General features: G+C 37.9%; 1 protein-coding gene and 1 long non-coding RNA gene across 2 annotated transcripts in view; one reads left to right on the forward strand and one right to left on the reverse strand.

The window, feature by feature from the left end:
• Positions 1-1850, forward strand: part of LOC128247923 (uncharacterized) — a 9097-nt gene extending 7247 nt beyond the window's left edge. The window contains exon 2 of the long non-coding RNA XR_008264267.1: positions 1595-1850. This is a non-coding gene — a long non-coding RNA (uncharacterized LOC128247923). The remainder of the gene's footprint in view (positions 1-1594) is intronic.
• The window catches only part of LOC106874958 (FYVE, RhoGEF and PH domain-containing protein 2), a 499830-nt gene that overhangs the window by 289060 nt on the left and 205495 nt on the right, over positions 1-5275 (reverse strand). The gene's annotated exons all lie outside the window — the stretch shown is intronic.

Consider the following 5275-nt stretch of genomic DNA (forward strand, 5'->3'; position numbering starts at 1 on the left):
TTCCTAACGCCAACCACTCCGAGAGTGTAGTGGGTGCTTTTATGTGCCACTGGCATGAAGGCCAGTCAGGTGGTACTGGCAATGGCCATGCTCAAAATGGTGTATTTTACGTGCCACCTGCACAGGAGCCAGTCCAATGGCACTGGCAACGATCTCGCTCAAATGTCTTTACACGTGCCAGGAAGGCGACGCTGGGCACAGATATTCTTTTATTTGTTTCAGTCATTTGACTGCAGTCATACTGGAGCACCACTTTTTAGTCTAAGAAATCAACCCCAGGACTTATTCTTTGTAAGCCTAGTACTTATTCTATCAGTCACTTTTGCTGAACAGCTAAGTTATTGGGACAAATACAGACACAAAGACACACACACACACACACACACACACACACACACACACATGTGGGCATGTGTGGTTTAGTGGGTAGGGTGTTGCACTCATGATCGTAAGATTGTGGTTTCAATTCTTGATAGGGCAATGCATTGTGTTCTTGAGCAAAACTCTGCATTCTATATGCTCCAGTCCACTCAGCTGGTAAATATGAGCAATTCTGCAACAGACTGGCATCCCATCCAGGGGTGGTGGAGATTTATTTAATACAGAATCTGGGAAACAAGTTTCATGTGCCTGTGGCTCAGAAAGGATTTTTCATACTTTTTGATATATATATATATATATATATATATATATATATACAGTGTAGGCTTCTTTCAGTTTCCTTCCACCAAGTCCACTCACAAGGTATTGGCTGGCATGGTGCCATAGGGGACATTTGCCCAAGGTGCCATCCAGTGAAACTGAACTTGGAACCATGTATGCACACACACACACACACACACACACACACACACACACACACACACACACACTCTCTCTCTCTCTCACTCTCTCTCTCTCTCTCTCTCTCTCTCTCATACACATGCACATTTAGTTTCTGACTGAAAGAGGGAACTCAGTGTTTAAGAAAATGCTTAACAATGTCAAATCCAGAATCCAATAAATCTGGTGGTACTCTACTTCACGAATAATTAATCTAAAGTTAGATTCACAGAAAAGGTGGATGAATTCAGTTGTCATGCTGAGTGAAGTTTCTCAAATTTCAGCATTGTTGCATTTCATCTGAGAATTAGGAAGAGAGGGAAAGTGATGTTGTTCAAACAACTCTAGCAACAAAAATACTATTCTCTCTTTCTTTCCTTACTCTCCGAAGGATAGTGAAGACTTTTGAATATGCAGTTCTTCATTCCTCACAGCAACCAGACTTAGCAAACTGACATATGAATTCTGCTATGCTATAATAGACTATACCACATCCTATCTACTTCAGCACTATTTTGATTTATTTCAGGTTTCCTTTAGTATTTATAAATGTTGTGTATGTTAGGTTTAATAGAATTAGCAGTCAAATCCATCTTATAGCGCATACTAGTGTCTTAAGAAAGGAAGGACAGTTTTAGATGCTTGTTACTTTAACTGTTTAGTATTCAGATTACTCTGTTGAATGTAATGCTTGTTTATTCACATTGTTTTGAATTAATCATGCATTATCTTGTAGCTTTGAGATTTTGATGATGTGTTTGTTTATTTTTAGGCTGACATTGTAGGATGGAGTGAGAGGCCCAGTCTGGCCAGTTTGAGTATAAAACAGGCAGAATATTTCGAGCCTGATATGGCCTGTTTGAACGCTAAAGGGTTAAAAAACATAAAGACACAATGGTCACAGAGTGTACATCTTTGATCATAGGCCTACACAAGCAAGGCTGACCTGCAGTGAAACAACAATGAAATTACCGACAGAAACAATATCAGTTAATAAAGACATGTTCAAGTTTACTTGAATATTTTTATTGCAGTGTTTTACATGTTTTATTTATTGGTTTTTATAACTTGATGTCTTTGAAACGAATAAATTTTATCTTTTTTAGACATATAACGGTAGAATGTTAAGTAGAAAGAAAAAAAATGAATGAATTTATCTGACAAACCAATATATTTTAAAATATCTAGTATGAACAAGGCAGCGAGCTGGCAGAAACATTAGCATGCCAAGCGAAATGCTTAGTGGTATTTCATTTGTCTTTATGTTCTGAGATCAAATTCTGCTGAGGTCGACTTTGCCTTTCATCCTTTCGGGGTCAATAAATTTGCGTACTGGGGTCGATCTAATTGATTGGCCCCTGCCCCCAAAATTTTCGAACCTTGTGCCTCAATTAGAAAAGAATATTTAGTATGAAGAAAAGTGGGATAGCATGTGTACTGGAGGAAGAGGTGGTAATGCTGAATTTAAAATGTACAGTTAACTTTCCTTGAACTTCAACTCATCAGTACAATCTGGTTATACATTTACTACAGATATGAGCTTACAACCTTTGGTGTAATTTCTCAGTGAATTAAATATATTAGCTACTGTTGTGATTACACAGCTCTACTTTGATCCAGCAGATTTGTAGGAGTTGTATCAACTGAAATGTAGTGCAGTGAATGGTATATGGTAAACTTTACATAGTTTTATAGAATATCATATGTAGTTAAATGACAGCATTTTGTGTTTGTTGAAATAGTTTAGGAAAGGTAGATTGTGTAGAAGGAGAATAGAATACCAAGAATGCTCTGTGTGGATAACCTTAATTACTGGTGTGATTGTGTGGTAAGAAGTTTGATTCCTAACTACATGGTTCCAGGTTCAGTTCCTCTGTGTGGCACCTTGGGCAAGTGTCTTTTGCTATAGCCCTAGGCAACCAAGGCTTTGTGAGTGGATTTGGTAGACAGAAACTGAAAGAATCCTATTGTGTGTGAACACACACACACACACACACACACACACACATGCATGCACACATGCACACACACACACACACACACACACACACACACACACACACACACACACACACACACGTGCATATGCGTTTATGTTTCTTTGTCTTAACATTGTGTAACAGTTGTAAATGAATGTCACTGTCATACAAGCAGTGTAGTTCATTTCCAATGTTGTGCAAAAACAAGTCTAGCCATAAGGAAATATTACTTTCTTGGAAACAAGCGATAGCTGGCAACAGGAAGGACATCTAAGTACACCACAATAAACTCCATCTGACTCATGCAAGCATGGAAAAGTGGATGTTAAAATGATGAATGACAAGGATGTTGTCCCATAGATGTTGTAGATGTCATTACTATTCTTGATAACCATTGTAGATTTTGAAGATGTTCTTCCATAGTGGTTGTTGTTGATGTTATTTATGTCAAGGATGTTCTTCCATAGTGTTTATTGTGCATGCCATTATCATTGCTTCTAATTAATGTAATTTTTATTTACACACTGTTGATATTGAAACAGAGTATTCTGAACAATAAATTCAGAAAACAGCAGAAAAGATTAAAATGAATGGAAAGCAAAAATAAAAAGCTAAGAAAATACGAAGAAATTTATCTGACAATCCAATACTTCTGCTGTTTGACTTTCTAATACAAGTAACATTAGTGCAAAAGGTTAAAAGGTGCAATTAGATAAAATAATTTTACAACATAGTAGTATTGTTTCAGAAAAAACTGAACTAGCTCAGCAGTGCATAATCTACAAAAGTAAGGGTAGGTGAGTGACTAATTAACCTTTAAATCATAACTTGGTTTCTATGGAAACTTCATGACATTTCTTAAATTACTTAGTGTCATTGGTAACTATCTTTTTAGATTGAAATAAACATGGACAATTGTAGTTCTGTACTCTTAACAAAATATCACAATATCATTTAGGGGAGGGGGGGAAAACAAGAGAATAATAGCTCAGTGAGGTAATATTTCCACTTAAACAAGGATGTTCTGTTGGAACAAACTATACTGCAATAGATACCCTGAGAGAAACTCTCATATTGGCTTCTGGTGCAAAATGCACTCTTGTTTATATCGCTAGTGTGGCGATAAAGCCCCACAATCTCCAGCACTGAGAGCACCAGATCACATGATTTCAACCTTCCTTGGTTTTGACAATAGTGGACGCTTGACTGCTAGAAATAGCAGCAACTCATCTCCCTGCCAGTGATATATAGAAAAAGTGCCAGAACTGGTATTGGTGTTGTAATTAGCCAGTGATTGTTTTAAAAAATTAACCAGTGAGCTTTTTAAAATATATATATTTTTTTTTTTAATAGTGCATTGATGGAATATTTGAGTTGGATAACTGAAGGTTTTCTCTTCAGGCCTTGTGAAAACCTAGTTAGATATCAGAGTCTAGGCATCACAAAACTTAAGTACTAGTGATATTATGATTTAAGGAATTCATAACAAACTTTAGAGAAACTAACAAAAGAAAAAATACTCTATTTCAATTCTGTTTTGAGTTGCAACTCCTTTGTGGTAAGCTCCAAGAAATCTTAGATATTTGACGCAACTGCAATAGCTAAGAACCAATGAAAGTGCATCTACATAGTTATTTGACCTACTAAAAAAAGCCAAATTTTCCTAACAGTGTGGGGCACTAGTACTCCAGAATGGTAGACAACTTCTGTTGGAGCATTTAAGCAAATATTTTCCAACACAATCTCAGGTCAACCTTGTGAGTGAAAACTGACTTGGTCAGTCAACATTCCTGTGAGAATCACAGTGTTGGTTTCCCAGTTGCTCTGATGTGTATATATTATATATATATATATATATACTCTTTTACTCTTTTACTTGTTTCAGTCATTTGACTGCAGCCATGCTGGAGTACCACCTTTTAGTTGAACAAATCGACCCCAGGACTTATTCTTTGCAAGCCCAGCACTCATTCTATCAGTCTCCTTTGCCAAATCGCTAAGTTACAGGGACGTACACACACCAGCATCGGTTGTCAAGCGATGGTGGAGGGACAAACACAGACACACAAACATACACACAGACATACATATATATATATATACATATACATATATACGACGGGCTTCTTTCAGTTTCCGTCTACCAAATCCACTCACAAGGCTTTGGTCGGCCCAAGGCTATAGTAGAAGACACTTGCCCAAGGTGCCACACAGTGGGACTGAGCCCAGAACCATGTGGTTCGTAAGCAAACTACTTACCACACAGCCACTAACTCATTTCAAAATACCTCGACCATATCCTATCCCCGTTAGTTGCTGCCCTCCCATCCCACATACACGACACCAACCACGCCCTTCGCCTCTTCAATTCCTTTTCTTTCCCTCCCGGCCCCTCACACCTCCTCTTCACCCTGGACATTAAATCCCTATACACCGTGATTCCACACCACGATGGTCTCTCAGCCCCCCACTAC

This window comes from Octopus bimaculoides, chromosome 5, assembly GCF_001194135.2.
Source record: "Octopus bimaculoides isolate UCB-OBI-ISO-001 chromosome 5, ASM119413v2, whole genome shotgun sequence".
Taxonomy (NCBI): domain Eukaryota; kingdom Metazoa; phylum Mollusca; class Cephalopoda; order Octopoda; family Octopodidae; genus Octopus; species Octopus bimaculoides.